Raw genomic sequence first — 14,252 nt, forward strand, 5'->3', positions numbered from 1 at the left:
AATGTGTTGTAGTGAGTTTCTGCAAAAAATATTTACAGTAACCTGATTTGATTAACAAAATTTTATTTCTGATTTAAAACTATGGCATGTCTTGAGGCATAGAGGTTGCACAAGTACAAAGTAGGTACCCTCTGGGGGTCTGGGTTATCCTAAAATATGGGTGTGAGACTGTACTTACTTCATTCATTCTAAAGTACACATTTTCTTCTTACTGTAAACTGTCTAGACAGGCTGAATGTGTGTACTACGTAGGACTTCCTTGACTTGGGGAAGGACAGTAATTATAGAAAAGAGAAGTAATTTCTGAAGCAATTGTAATTTGAAATTACCTGGAGTAACTTTAAAAGCAAAGATTTCTAGGCTGTGACGTAGGCCTATGGAATTCATCAAACCAGATTATGAATGTGATGAATAGTCAAGGATTTTACAGCAATATTTCATAACTTTTTCTGTTTACATTTTTTAAGGGAGTAATGAGTGGTGAATTCCATTTAGGCTTGAAACATTTTCTGTCATCCATCAATGTTTGTTGCATGATAGTAAATTATGAATTTATCAGTTCAAAACTTTTCATACCCTTTATATCAATTACTGATAGCCAATAAGACAGAAAGAATATCACCATTGCTAAGTGACTCTGGGTAAGACTGATGATTTTAGCACTTCTAGGACCTTACATTTCTGGGTGATTACCACAGTTTATAAAGCGTCTTACATATAATATCTCTTAGATCCTGTCAGTGGTTTCTGAGAAAAATATAGCAAGAGTTATTATTATCCCTCTGGTACAAATGAGAAAATAATATACTTAAAGTTCAGAGGTAATTTATACTTGCATTTCTACATCCAGCCCACTGATCCTGTAGGCAAGGAAGTGTTTTTTTTATTTTAATTTTTTTTTATTTTGACAAGTAGAGTTATAGACAGTGAGAGAGACAGAGAGAAAGCTCTTCCTTCCATTGGTTCACCCCCCCAAATAGCTGCCACAGCCGGTGCTGTGATGGCTCTAAGCCAGGAGCCAGGTGCTTCTTCCAGTCTACCATGTGGGTGCAGGAGCCCAAGCACTTGGGCCATCCTCCACTGCCCTCCCGGGCCACAGCAGAGATCTGAACTGGAAGAGGAGCAACCAGGACTAGAACCCGGCGCCCATATGGGATGCTGGCGTGCAGGTGGAGGATTAGCCAAGTGAGCCACAGCACCAGCCCTGGAAGTGTTTTTTTAGTTGTTGATTATTTACTTAAAAACTTGAGCATTTTTGAGAATAGTTCCATGCATTTTTTATGATTTATGGTTAACAGAGATGTATAACATATTCACCCATAGATAAGTTCAAATTCTGTAAAGCTGAAAAACAGAAATGGCAGTTACCTATGTGACAATCATATCTCTGCTGTCTGCATGATGTTAGAAAACTAGCTTCAGTGTAGTACGAGAGAAAACCAGAGGCTTTGGGGCTCACCCAGTCCTACAGTCAACATTAGCTCTGAAGGGTTAATGAAGTCTCTGTGACCTTGAGCATTGACTTTTTGAAGTGTTGTGTGAAAAGTAGAAATGATCGTATATAGCCAGAGATTTTGTGAGTATTGAATGAAATTATGTGAATAAAATGCTTAGCAAATGGACTGGTCCACAGTAAACAATAAGTAAATGATGGCACTAATAGAATGTCCTTTCAATAGGAAATAAAAAGTAGAGAAATTAAAACCAGTAATTCATGATTAACATTATAAATTGATATAGAAATGAAATGCCAGCAGAAATGCTGAAATACAGGATTATGAACAGCCATCTAGACTATAGAAATAAATGATCAACCCCAAAGCCAGAGCTATTGTATTTTATTTCTCTTTGAATTGGCTTGTGAGTCTTAAGAAAAATTTGGGAGTTTATCATTATTATTTTAAATCCAAGATTCCACATTTCATCAGGGTGTTCAATAAAATAAAGAGATGAAGCATGAACAAAAACTGATTTCTAACTTATCACATGAAGATATTAACTGTTTTGATCTGCTTTTTCTCCTCTCTTGTGCTTTATTATTCCTTTATTTAAATTGATGACCACAGGTTTTTTTCTTTTACTAAAAGGTGTTGTTTGATTTGTCAGCCTTTTCTTACAACAAAGGGTGTTTTCTTGGGCTTTTCCAGTATCAGTGGTTACCTTACCTTTGCCCTGTGACCCTAGCTAGCAGCTGCTACTTTTTTCAGGTGTTGGTTTTTTCTGCTCTTTGCTTATTCAATACTTTAAGAACATTGTGAAAGCTAACCTGTTGTCCTGTCTCCATATTCTTCTAATTCCCACTACTTGGGTGTCAAAGTTCTTGGTTGTCCAAAGCACTTGGCAAGGTCGGTGGAAGAATATCAAACGTTTCCCCTCCATTTTTCCTGTTCTCTTCTGTTGCTTAGAGCTATGCTTCTGGTTAGGAATGGGTCTCAGTGGCACATACCAGAGTTCTTGGGGAGGGGGTGTATATTGTCCCTTAGGGGGAAGGAAAGCAACAGTGGGTGTTGAAACTCTCTCTCGTGACTTCAGTTGATGTTCCTCCTTTTCCTCTCGTGGAGAATGACTGGTGTAGAGAAAGGAGCAGGTGGATTGATTTCCCTACTGCTGCTTCAGTTACAACTTTGGCTTTAGAAAAGTGTCTGGGAGACAGTGTTTGGTAAGTGTTTTATTCTCTAATGGGGAAACCTAGCTCCCTGGTATTCTGCACTCATTCTAATGAGAATCTGTTTCACAATTTACCTGATCTTTCCTGTACTTGGCAGTGTGCTTTGATTTCTATATAATGACATCATTAGTGTAATTTTGACTACTTTTAGGTGACTATAACCAAAATAATGAAACACTTTACAAATTCCCATGGAAAGTTCATGTGTGAAGTACAGTATTTACCCACAGATGATTTGAAATGAACATTGTTTGGTTAGAAACCAGCTGTCTGGCAAATCTATTCACTTCTGTGGCTCTGGTTCTTAGTTTTAGAATCTGTTTGTTAACTCTAGAGACTCTGTGACCAATCTGGCATTTTAATTGTTGATGGCTACCCTCAACAGGGAAAAACAGTTGTTTGTCAGTGACATACCCTAGCCACTGTGTGCATGTGCTTTTCCATCTGTTTGGGTCTGACTAGGAGCCTGTAAGCTGAAAGAACTCATTATTCCCTGAGCCCTGAGGAGTCATGATAACTTCAGAGAGTAAACGTACCCCTGGTCCCTGGAGCAGGTTACCACAGTGGGGCTTTCATGGCTAAGTGGAATACTAATTTTAGCCTAGGAGCCAGAGCCTGGAGAGTTTTCAGCGCTGACAGGATAGGGAGCTTAGACTGTCTTCTGGTTTGTTCTCTGTCACACTTCACATCTTGTCTTCATTTTGTTCCCCTTCCCTAATCAGTCACTCTTAAATTTAAAAATTAGTTTGAGATTGTGTCATTCCAGACCAAATTTCCGTGATTTTAGACTTGTCTTCTGTTTTGGCATATTCTTATCATTACTCTACTTTATTAATTATTAGGAGTTTAATAATATTTGTAATCATAACAACTGTGATGAATGTTTAATGAGCACTGATTATTTGATTCTCTACGGAGTACTAAAAAAATTTTAGTTCTAAAATGATTCTGTGGGTATGATGTTAAATGTAAATTAGCATTTACCAACATCTAAATACCACTTCTTCTCTGAGTTCAAACATTTTTGTGTTGAGGTAACCTTCCATAACAGAGGAAGGAAAAAATATTTGCCATTGCAGCATTCATTATGATGTTTGTAAATTCCCCAGATATTTTCTGAAACCACTATTTGAGTAGCACTGACATAAGTATTATATCTAATTGTTGTTAATTAATTACATTTAGCCAAGTTCTCTTGAATGAGTTGACCGAACATAAACATTGAGTGTGATAGCACCAGGCTTTTAGGTACAAAGAAGTGCCAGAGAATTAAATTTGTCTTCTTACAGATGAAACAGATGTGTGCACGTCCAGTCCAGCTGTGATATAGAGTGGATTGTGGCGGCTCCTGTAATTCAAGAGGGAGAAGGGAGCAGAGAATGGGATGATTGATTTTTCCTGGTGGGATTAGGGAAGAGTTGTCATCCTGTTTCTGGATTTAACTGATCCTGAAAAATGCAAAGCTTGCAGTTTTAAATTGCTTCACATTGTTAGGACTACATATTTTTTTTCCTAACAAAGTAGTTGTTGTTGTAGTCTGTGTATGTGATGCATAAGATATTCCTAGGATATGGAAAATAGGAAATCATCTTTTTAACCTTTTATTGAAATATTCAAATAATAAATAAATAAATCTTTTAAAAAATAAATATAAAAAATAGTGCTTTTTAGAAACCTGTCAGAGGGGAAGCTTTTTGAGTCCTTTTAGGGGAGGAGCAAGAATGCAGAACAATTAGAAAGCATTTTTGAAAAGTATGCACCTAACTATTTTCCATTTTGATTTGTGATTCCTTATGGTGTGAATTTGGTGCTTATTGTAGAAAATATGATTTCTTTTTTTTAAAAAAGATTTATTTATTTGAAAGGCAGGAATACAAATAGCAAGAAGGAGAGAGCGAGAGAGAGAGAGAAAGAGTAGAGAGAGAGTGAGAATGAATCTTCCATCTGCTGGTTCACTCCCCAAATGGCTGCAACAGCTGGGGCTGGGCCAGGCCAAAACCAGAAGCCAGAAGCTTCTTCCGGGTCTCTCACATGGGTGCAGGGGCCCAAGGACTTGGGTCATTTTCTAGTGCTTTCCCAGATGCATTAGCAGGGAGCCGGATTGGAAGTTGGGCAGCCAGAACTCAAACCAGCTCCCATATGGAATGCCGGTACTGCAGGTGGAGGCTTTCCCACTACGCCACAGCACCGGTCCCTGAAATCACCTAGCACTTGGCCTAGCACTCTTGGTGGGAGGTAAGTGATCACCGAATGCTTGTGAATGAACAGTGAAATATGGTGGAATAAGCCTAAGATGCCACAGTGGCCCATCCTTCTGTTCTCTGTTGCTTTCAAGCCCTTCTTCATGACCATCACATCCCAGACAGGGGTTTTCTTTTAAAATTTAATTGTATCAGTCACTGCAGTTCTTAATGCCCCTTCTATGGTTTCCCATGGCTTGAGGGGGAAAGTCCAATTTTATGTATGGCTAATTGCTCCCTTCATGATATACCTGGTTCGGTTTAGCTTCAGGTCTCTCTGCACACCTCCTCCCTTTGGACTAGTTGGCCATTTCATTTGTGCAAGCTCTATCCCCAGTTGAAACACCTTTCTCTTTTTTTTCTCCTCAATTTTAGCCCCTATCACAATATTCTAACTGTTCACTTGTGTATCTCTTCAGAATTACCTAAAAGTAGGGATTTCTGCCTTAATGTATTTAAACTATTCATATTTTAATTATCAGTGTCTGCCACATAGTGGATCAAAAATATGCTTATCTAATGATTGTATACTGTCCTCAGAGTCCTGCATAATTAGTAAGCTCATTAAGTAAGTCTGATAGCAAAAGATACTGTTTCGAGTCAGATGTTAATTTTAGTATTTGGTGTATTTTTCTTTTTTTTTTTTTGTTTAACTATTTTTTTTTAAACTTTTATTTAATGAATATAAATTTCCAAAGTACGACTTATGGATTACAATGGCTTCCCCCCATACCGTCCTTCCCACCCACAACCCTCCCCTTTCCCACTCCCTCTCCCCTTCCATTCACATCAAGATTCATTTTCGATTATCTTAATATACAGAAGATCAGCTTAGTATACATCAAGTATGGATTTCAACAGTTTGCTCCCACACAGAAACATAAAGTGAAAAATAATAGATGATTTTTTTAAATGATGATGAAATCAGATCAGACCTATTGTCATGTTTAATCCCAGTGAGAGTCAAGTTGGGAATTGATAATTTCTTTTTTTTTTTTTTTTTTTTTTTTTTTACAGAGGATCAGTTTAGTATGCATTAAGTAAGGATTTCAACAGTTTGCTCCCCCATAGAAACACAAAGTGAAATATATTGTTTGAGTACTCGTTATAGCATTAAATCTCAATGTACAGCACATTAAGGATAGAGATCCTACATGAGGAGTAAGTGCACAGTGACTCCTGTTGTTGACTTTACCAATTGACACTCCTGTCTATGGCATCAGTAATCTCCCTATGCTCCAGTCATGAGTTTCCAAGGCTATGGAAGCCCTCTGAGTTCTCCGACTCTTATCTTGTTTAGACAAGGTCATAGTCAAAGTGGAGGTTCTCTCCTCCCTTCAGAGAAAGGTACCTCCTTCTTTGATGACCCATTCTTTCCACTGGGATCTCACTCACAGAGATCTTTTGCCAGAGTGTCTTGGCTTTCCATGCCTGAAATACTCTCATGGGCTTTTCAGCCAGCTCCGAATGCCTTTAGGGCTGATTCTGAGGCCAGAGTGCTATTTAGGACATCTGCCATTCTATGAGTCTGCTGAGTATCTCACTTCCCATGTTGGATCACTCTCCCCTTTATTTACTCCATCGGTTAGCGTTAGCAGATACTAGACTTGTCTATGTGCTCCCTTTGACTCCCAGTCCCTCCACCATGACCAACTGTGAACTGAAACTGATCACCTGGAACGGTGAGATGGCATTGGTACATGCCACCTCGATGGGATTGAATTGGAATCCCCTGGTATGCTTCCAACTCCACCACTTGGGGCAAGTCAGCCTGAGCATGTCCCAAATTATACATCTCTTCCCTCTCCCATTCCCACTCCCATGTTCAACAGGGATCACATTTCAGTTAATTTTCAACACTTAAAAATAACTGTGCATCAATTACAGAACTAAACCAGTCATATTAAGTAGAACAGATAAAAAAAACTACTAAGAGGGATAATGTATTAAGTTGTTCATTAACAGTCAGGCCTATGCTGATCAAGCCACCGTTTCCCATAGTGTCCACCTCACTCCAACAGGTTTCCCTCTTGGTGTTCAGTCAGTCGTCACCGATCAGGGAGAACATATGGTATTTGTCCCTTTGGGACTGGCTTATTTCACTCAGCATGATGTGTTCCAGATTCCTCCATTTTGTTGCAAATGACTGGATTTCGTTGTTTCTTACTGCGGTATAGTATTCTAAAGAGTACATATCCCATAATTTCTTTATCCAGTCTATCGTTGATGGGCATTTAGGTTGGTTCCAGGTCTTAGCTATTGTGAATTGAGCTGCAATAAACATTAGGGTGCAGACCTCTTTTTTGTTTGCCCATTTAAATTCCTTTGGGTAAATTCCAAGGAGTGGGATGGCTGGGTCGAACGGTAGGGTTATCTTCAGGTTTCTGAGGAATCTCCAGACTGACTTCCATAGTGGCTTGACCAGTTTGCATTCCCACCAACAGTGGGTTAGTGTCCCTTTTTCCCCACATCCTCGCCAGCATCTGTTGTTGGTAGATTTCTGCATGTGAGCCATTCTAACCGGGGTGAGGTGAAACCTCATTGTGGTTTTGATTTGCATTTCCCTGATTGCTAATGACCTTGAACATTTTTTCATGTGCCTGTTGGCCATTTGGATTTCCTCTTTTGAAAAATGTCTATTGAGGTCCTTGGCCCATCTCTTAAGTGGGTTGTTGGTTTTGTTTTTGTGGAGTTTCTTGATCTCTTTGTAGATTCTGGTTATTAACCCTTTATCTGTGTTGCATAGTTTGCAAATATTTTTTCCCATTCTGTCGGTTGTCTCTTCACTCTCCTGACTGTTTCTTTTGCAGTACAGAAACTTCTCAATTTGATGCAATCCCAATAGTTGATTTTGGCTTTGACTGCCTGTGCCTCCCGGGTCTTTTCCAGAAATTCTTTGCCTGTGCCAATATCTTGAAGGGTTTCTCCAATGTTCTCTAGTAACTTGATGGTGGCAGGTCGTAGATTTAGGTCTTTAATCCATGTTGAGTGGATTTTTGTGTAAGGTGTAAGGTAGGGGTCTTGCTTCATGCTTCTGCACGTGGAAATCCAATTTTCCCAGCACCATTTATTGAATAGACTGTCCTTGCTCCAGGAATTAGTTTTAGATCCTTGATCAAATTAAAGTTGGCTGTAGATGTTTGGGTTGATTTCTGGTGTTTCAATTCTGTTCCATTGGTCTATCCATCTGTTTCTGTACCAGTACCATGCTGTTTTGATTACAACTGCCCTGTAGTATGTCCTGAAATCTGGTATTGTGATGCCTCCGGCTTTGTTTTTGTTGTACAAGATTGCTTTAGCTATTCGAGGTCTCTTGTGCCTCCATATAAATTTCAGCACCATTTTTTCCAGATCTGAGAAGAAGGTCTTCGGTATCTTGATTGGTATTGCATTGAATCTGTAAATTGCTTTTGGGAGAATGGACATTTTGATGATATTGATTCTTCCAATCCATGAGCGTGGAAGATTTTTCCATTTCTTGGTATCCTCTTCTATTTCTTTCTTTAAGGTTTTGTAATTTTCATCGTAGAGATCTTTAACGTCTTTGGTTAAGTTTATTCCAAGGTATTTGATTGTTTTTGTAGCTATTGTGAATGGGATTGATCTTAGAAGTTCTTCCTCAGCCATGGCATTGTCTGTGTATACAAAGGCTGTTGATTTTTGTGCATTGATTTTATACCCTGCTACTTTGCCAAACTCTTCTATGAGTTCCAATAGTCTCTTAGTAGAGTTCTTTGGGTCCCCTAAATACAGAATCATGTCATCTGCAAAGAGGGATAGTTTGAGTTCTTCCTTCCCAATTTGTATCCCTTTAATTTCTTTTTCTTGCCTAATAGCTCTGGCTAGAACCTCCAGAACCATATTGAATAGCAGTGGTGAGAGTGGGCATCCCTGTCTGGTTCCAGATCTCAGTGGAAATGCTTCCAACTTTTCCCCATTCAATAGGATGTTGGCTGTGGGTTTTTCATAGATTGCTTTGATTGTATTGAGGAATGTTCCTTCCAAACCCAGTTTGCTTAGAGTTTTCATCATGAACGGGTGTTGTATTTTATCAAATGCTTTCTCGGCATCTATTGAGATAATCATATGGTTTTTCTTCTGCAGTCTGTTAATGTGGTGTATCACATTGATTGTCTTGCGCACATTAAACCATCCCTGCATACCAGGGATAAATCCCACTTGGTCTGGGTGGATGATCTTTCTGATGTGTTGTTGCATTCTATTGGCGAGAATTTTATTGAGGATTTTTGCATTTATGTTCATCAGGGATATTGGTCTGTAATTCTCTTTCAGTGCTGCATCTTTTTCCGGCTTAGGAATTAAGGTGATGCTGGCTTCATAGAACGAATTTGGGAGGACTCCCTCTTCTTCGATTGTTCTGAATAGTTTGAGAAGAATTGGAGTTAGTTCTTCTTTAAATGTCTGGTAGAATTCAGCAGTGAATCCATCTGGTCCTGGGCTTTTCTTTGTTGGGAGGGCCTTTATTACTGTTTCAATTTCTGTCTCAGTTATGGGTCTGTTTAGGTTTTCTATGTCTTCCTGGTTCAATTTAGGCAGGTTGCATGTGTCCAGGAATCTATCCATTTCTGATAGGTTTCCCTGTTTGCTGGCATACAAGTCCTTGTAGTAATTTCTGATGATTCTTTTTATTTCTGTGGTGTCTGTTGTTACATTTCCTTTTTCATCTCTGATTTTATTGATTTGGGTCTTTTCTCTTCTTTTTTTAGTTAGTTGGGCCAATGGGGTGTCAATTTTGTTTATTTTTTCAAAAAACCAGCTCCTCGTTTGGCTGATTTTTTGTAATGTTTTTCTTGATTCAATCCTGTTGATTTCTTCTCTGATTTTAATTATTTCTCTTCTCCTACTAGATTTGGGTCTGGTTTCTAGATCCTTGAGGTGAATTGAAAGCTCATCTAGTTGGTGCCTTTCCAATTTCTTGATGTAGGCACCTATTGATATAAACTTTCCTCTTAACACTGCTTTTGCTGCATCCCATAAGTTTTGGTATGTTGTGCTGTTATCCTCATTTACTTCCAGAAAGTTTTTGATTTCTCTTTTGATTTCTTCTATGACCCATTGTTCATTCAGGAGCATGTTGTTCAATCTCCATGTGTTTGCGTATGCTCTAGGGATTCCTGAGTTGCTAATTTCCAACTTCATTCCTTTATGGTCTGAGAAGCTGCATGGTATGATTCTAATTCTTTTGAATTTGCTGAGACTTGCTTTATGGCCTAGTATGTGGTCAATCCTATAGAAGGTTCCATGTACTGCTGAGAAGAATGTAAAATCTTTAGCTGTAGGATTGAAAGTTCTGTATATATCTGTTAGATCCATTTGGGCTATAGTGTCGTTTAAATCTCCTGTATCCTTGTTGATCTTCTGATTCTGATTCTGATCCTGCAAAGCTATCATTTGTGAATGAAGGTGAAATAAAGACTTTTCATTGCAAACAGAAATTGAAAGAATTTGTTGCCACTCGTCCAGCCCTGCAAAAGATGCTTAAAGATGTGTTACACACAGAAACACAGAAACACGGTCATCAATATGAAAGAAGGTAAAGGAAGGAAACCACGGAAGGAAACCTCACAGCAAAAGATCACAGGGAATTCAAAGCATATATTAGAACTTATCTTTGGCAAATGGCAGGGCAAAGTTACCACTTATCATTAGTCACTTTGAACGTGAATGGCCTGAACTGTCCAGTTAAAAGACACCGATTGGCTGATTGGGTTAAGGAACAAAACCCATCTATTTGCTGCTTACAAGAAACACATCTTTCCAACAAAGATCCATACAGACTGAAAGTGAAAGGCTGGAAAAAGATATACCATGCCAACAGAAATGAAAAAAGAGCGGGCGTAGCCATCTTAATATCGGACAACATAAACTTTACCACAAAAACTGTTAAGAGAGACAAAGAGGGACACTATATCATGATTAAGGGATCAATTCAACAGGAAGATATAACAATTATCAATGTATATGCACCTAACTACAGGGCACCAGTTTATCTAAAAGATTTATTAACGGACTTAAAGGGAGACTTAGACCAGTAGTACTGGGGGACTTCAATACTCCACTCTCAGAAATAGACAGATCATCCGGTCAGAAGATCAACAAGGATACAGTATTTGGTGTATTTTTCCCAAGTAGTTTTGGATATTGTACACATACCACTTGATTTTCATCCTGATCAGTTTTTGCTTGTGACTAATAAAATTAACTTAGTTTCCTGTTAATGTAATAACTACTGCAAACTTTGTGTTTTAACCTAACACAGATTTATTACTCTACAGTTCTGCAGGTCAGATATCCATCCGTAGGTCTTAGAGGGCTGAAGGCTAAGTGTTGGCAGGGCTGATATCCTTCTGAACGCTCCAGGGAGAATATGTACCTTGCTTTTGCCAGTCTGCAGGCTGCATGCTTTCCTTGGCTTGTGGCCACCTTTTGGCAGTTGCATCCCTCTGACGTCTGTCTGGTTCCCAGGTCCTATCTCCTTGACTTAAATGATCACCAAATGCGTGTGATGTTTGAGGCTTCTTTGTAAGGACCTTGTGGTAATGCTCAGCTCAGAGGTAATCCAGGATAATCTCCCACCTCAAGATCTTTAATGGTCTCTGTCGTTTGCCATGGAACTTGTCAAAAAGGAAGACGGGCACATTTGAGGAAGCATTGTTTGGCCTAGCATATTGACTGAACTCTCTTGAAAACTTGTTTTCCTCAACAATGAGTAAATAAAAAATAGTCATTGAAAGATACGTGCACTGAAGGATATGCAAACCCAAATGACTTATTTATTTATACAAATATTTGGACATAGTAGTTTAAAATTTTTGATACATACTCTCCGTATTGGGCAATCTTGTTGTTTTGTATTATTAATGTATTTGAGTAGTCTGATTTGCAATGGAGAACACAACTTTAAAAGATTCATCATATTAGATTTGTTAGGTTATAAGTAGCCTATTGAGGCTAATGACAAAGTGTTAAATTTGAACTGTGAAAAGTAAAATTATGAATGTAATCATAATGGTTGGCCTTATATGAAATAAAATCAACACAAACACCATAGGAATACAAATTTATATATAAAATGTAACAAAGATGTTTACGTGTAGCAAATTTTACTTAAAATCTATCAAGAAACTAGAATTACCAATTGGATGAAAAACAAGTCCTTGTTTTTAGACTTTTCCTCTGGCATCGATAAGTAATTCTTTGAGATATTCTTGATGAACTTTTTTTTAATTAATTAGTTTATTTATTTGAAAGGCACAGTTACAGAGAGGCAGAGAGAGAGAGAGAGAGAGAGAGAGAGAGGTCTTACATGCACTGGTTCACTCCCCAGATGGCTGCAATGGCCAGAGCTGCGCCGATCTGTAGCCAGGAACCTAGAAGTTCTTTCAGGTCTCCCCAGCGAGTGCAAGAACCCAAGGACTTGGACCATCTTGTACTGCTTTCCCAGGCCGTAGCAGAGAGCTGGATCGGAAGTGGAGCAGCTGGGACTTGCTGATCGTGTTTCCTAAAAGGACCACACTGCTTTGGAGACAGATTGGGTTTGCCTCTTTTGGTGCATCTGGGGCAGAGCTCTTCTCTTTTCTCATTCTTTAGCATTTGCAAACGATCAGGCATATGTTGAGATGGCATTTCAGGAGCTGCTAATATTCAAAGGTATAGTTAATGCAGTGTTTCTGGAGAAAACTGAGCATAAGCATTGCTCAAATGAATGATTAGCAGTGTGTGTGTGCGTGTGTGTGTGTGTGTGTGTGAGAGAGAGAGAGAGAGAGTGTGTTTAAAGCATGGTGAGGTTAATAGAGACGCTTATTTCCATAGTTCTTTAGCAGTTTTAAGTTTCCAGGAAAATCTACCAAATTGAATATACGCATAGAGAAGGCTGTGCTTCAAGGGGAAAACTTGACTATAATGACTCAAAAAGTGGAAGTTGTCTCTTGAAAGAGCAGTTCACCATTGTTTACTTACTGGGTAGAGCAGAGTATGCCACTGGAAAATTGGAGAGTGATGAGAGGATTTGCAGATTTTGCTTTTGCTGTTTGTTTAGCTTTTGGACTGTCTTCTAGGCTAAGGACATTTTCCTCAATTGTAGTGATTACAGATAAGATTTTTCTGCAGGTTCTCAGAAGGGACTTAAAAAAACCCAGATTTTTTTAGTATTACCGAGTACAACTCCGTTCTGAAGGCAACCCCGTGCTGATGATCAGAAGGCGATAATGCATCTTTTTTTTTTTTAATTAATTTATTTTTTTGACAGGCAGAGTAGACAGTGAGAGAGAGAGACAGAGAGAAAAGTCTTCCTTTTACCGTTGGTTCACCCTCCAGTGGCCGCTGTGGCAGGCGCACCACACTGATCAGAAGCCAGGAGCCAGGTGCTTCTCCTGGTCTCCCATGCGGGTGCAGGACCCAAGCACTTGGGCCATCCTCCACTGCCTTCCTGGGCCACAGCAGAGAGCTGGACTGGAAGAGGAGCAACCAGGACAGAATCCGGCGCCCTGACTGGGATTAGAACCTGGTGTGCCAGCGCCGCAGGTGGAGGATTAGCCTAGTGAGCCATGGCGCCAGCCGATAATGCATCTTCAAAGATGCTCACAGTGACTAGCAGGGCCTTGTCACTGGGAAGGCGGTCACTTCACAGCCAGCTCAGTGTTTTGGAGGCATTAACTGTCACTGCTGAGTTGCTGATCTGACAGTCAGCTATCCACTGGAGAACTGACAAAGTGTCTCAGATCTACAAGGTTGTGGATGGGTGTTTAGCAGCGGGGCTAGAAATAACCCTGCATTTAAACCACTGTTTATGATGAGACTATCACTTTCAAGGAATGAACTCAAAGGGAAGACTATTCCTACTGGACTCAGGCACTCTTTATATTGTGAACTAGTAGAGGAGATTAAAAAATGACTTTAAAATAAGCATATAGACACATTGAAGGAATTATAAAAAAAATTCTTACTCCCTTGGCTCAAATTTCACATTTGTTAATAATTTTTGCCAGATTTGTCTTACAATTCTCTTGTGATATATTTCTGCACATGTAATTTCGACATAAATGTTTGGAGCTATTTGAAAATCAGTGGCAGACATAAGGCCCCACTATTTCCTTAATGCTTACTCGGTTTTCTCCTAAAAGCAAGGGCACTGATAGATAGCATATTATAAAAATGAGGAAGTAAAAATCCACATATGCATTCAAGTTTTAACGATAATCTTACTAATACTCTTTTTAGGCCCAACATCCACTTCCAACTGATTTGTTATATCTTAGTCTCCCTCAGTCTGGAAATTTCTTAGTCTTTTATTACCTTGACATATTTGAAGAGTACCAGTTATT

General features: G+C 39.1%; 1 protein-coding gene across 6 annotated transcripts in view; it reads left to right on the forward strand.

The window, feature by feature from the left end:
• TBC1D4 (TBC1 domain family member 4) overlaps positions 1–14,252 on the forward strand; it is a 220,050-nt gene that overhangs the window by 40,204 nt on the left and 165,594 nt on the right. The window contains exon 1 of one of the 6 annotated variants that reach the window (XM_051850609.2): positions 2,530–2,659. The exons of the other annotated variants lie outside the window; for them this stretch is intronic. The gene's annotated coding sequence lies outside the window, so the exon portion shown is untranslated. Of the gene's footprint in view, positions 1–2,529; positions 2,660–14,252 lie in introns of those variants that run through there. 6 annotated transcript variants of the gene reach the window in all.

This window comes from Oryctolagus cuniculus, chromosome 9, assembly GCF_964237555.1.
Source record: "Oryctolagus cuniculus chromosome 9, mOryCun1.1, whole genome shotgun sequence".
Taxonomy (NCBI): Eukaryota; Metazoa; Chordata; class Mammalia; order Lagomorpha; family Leporidae; genus Oryctolagus; species Oryctolagus cuniculus.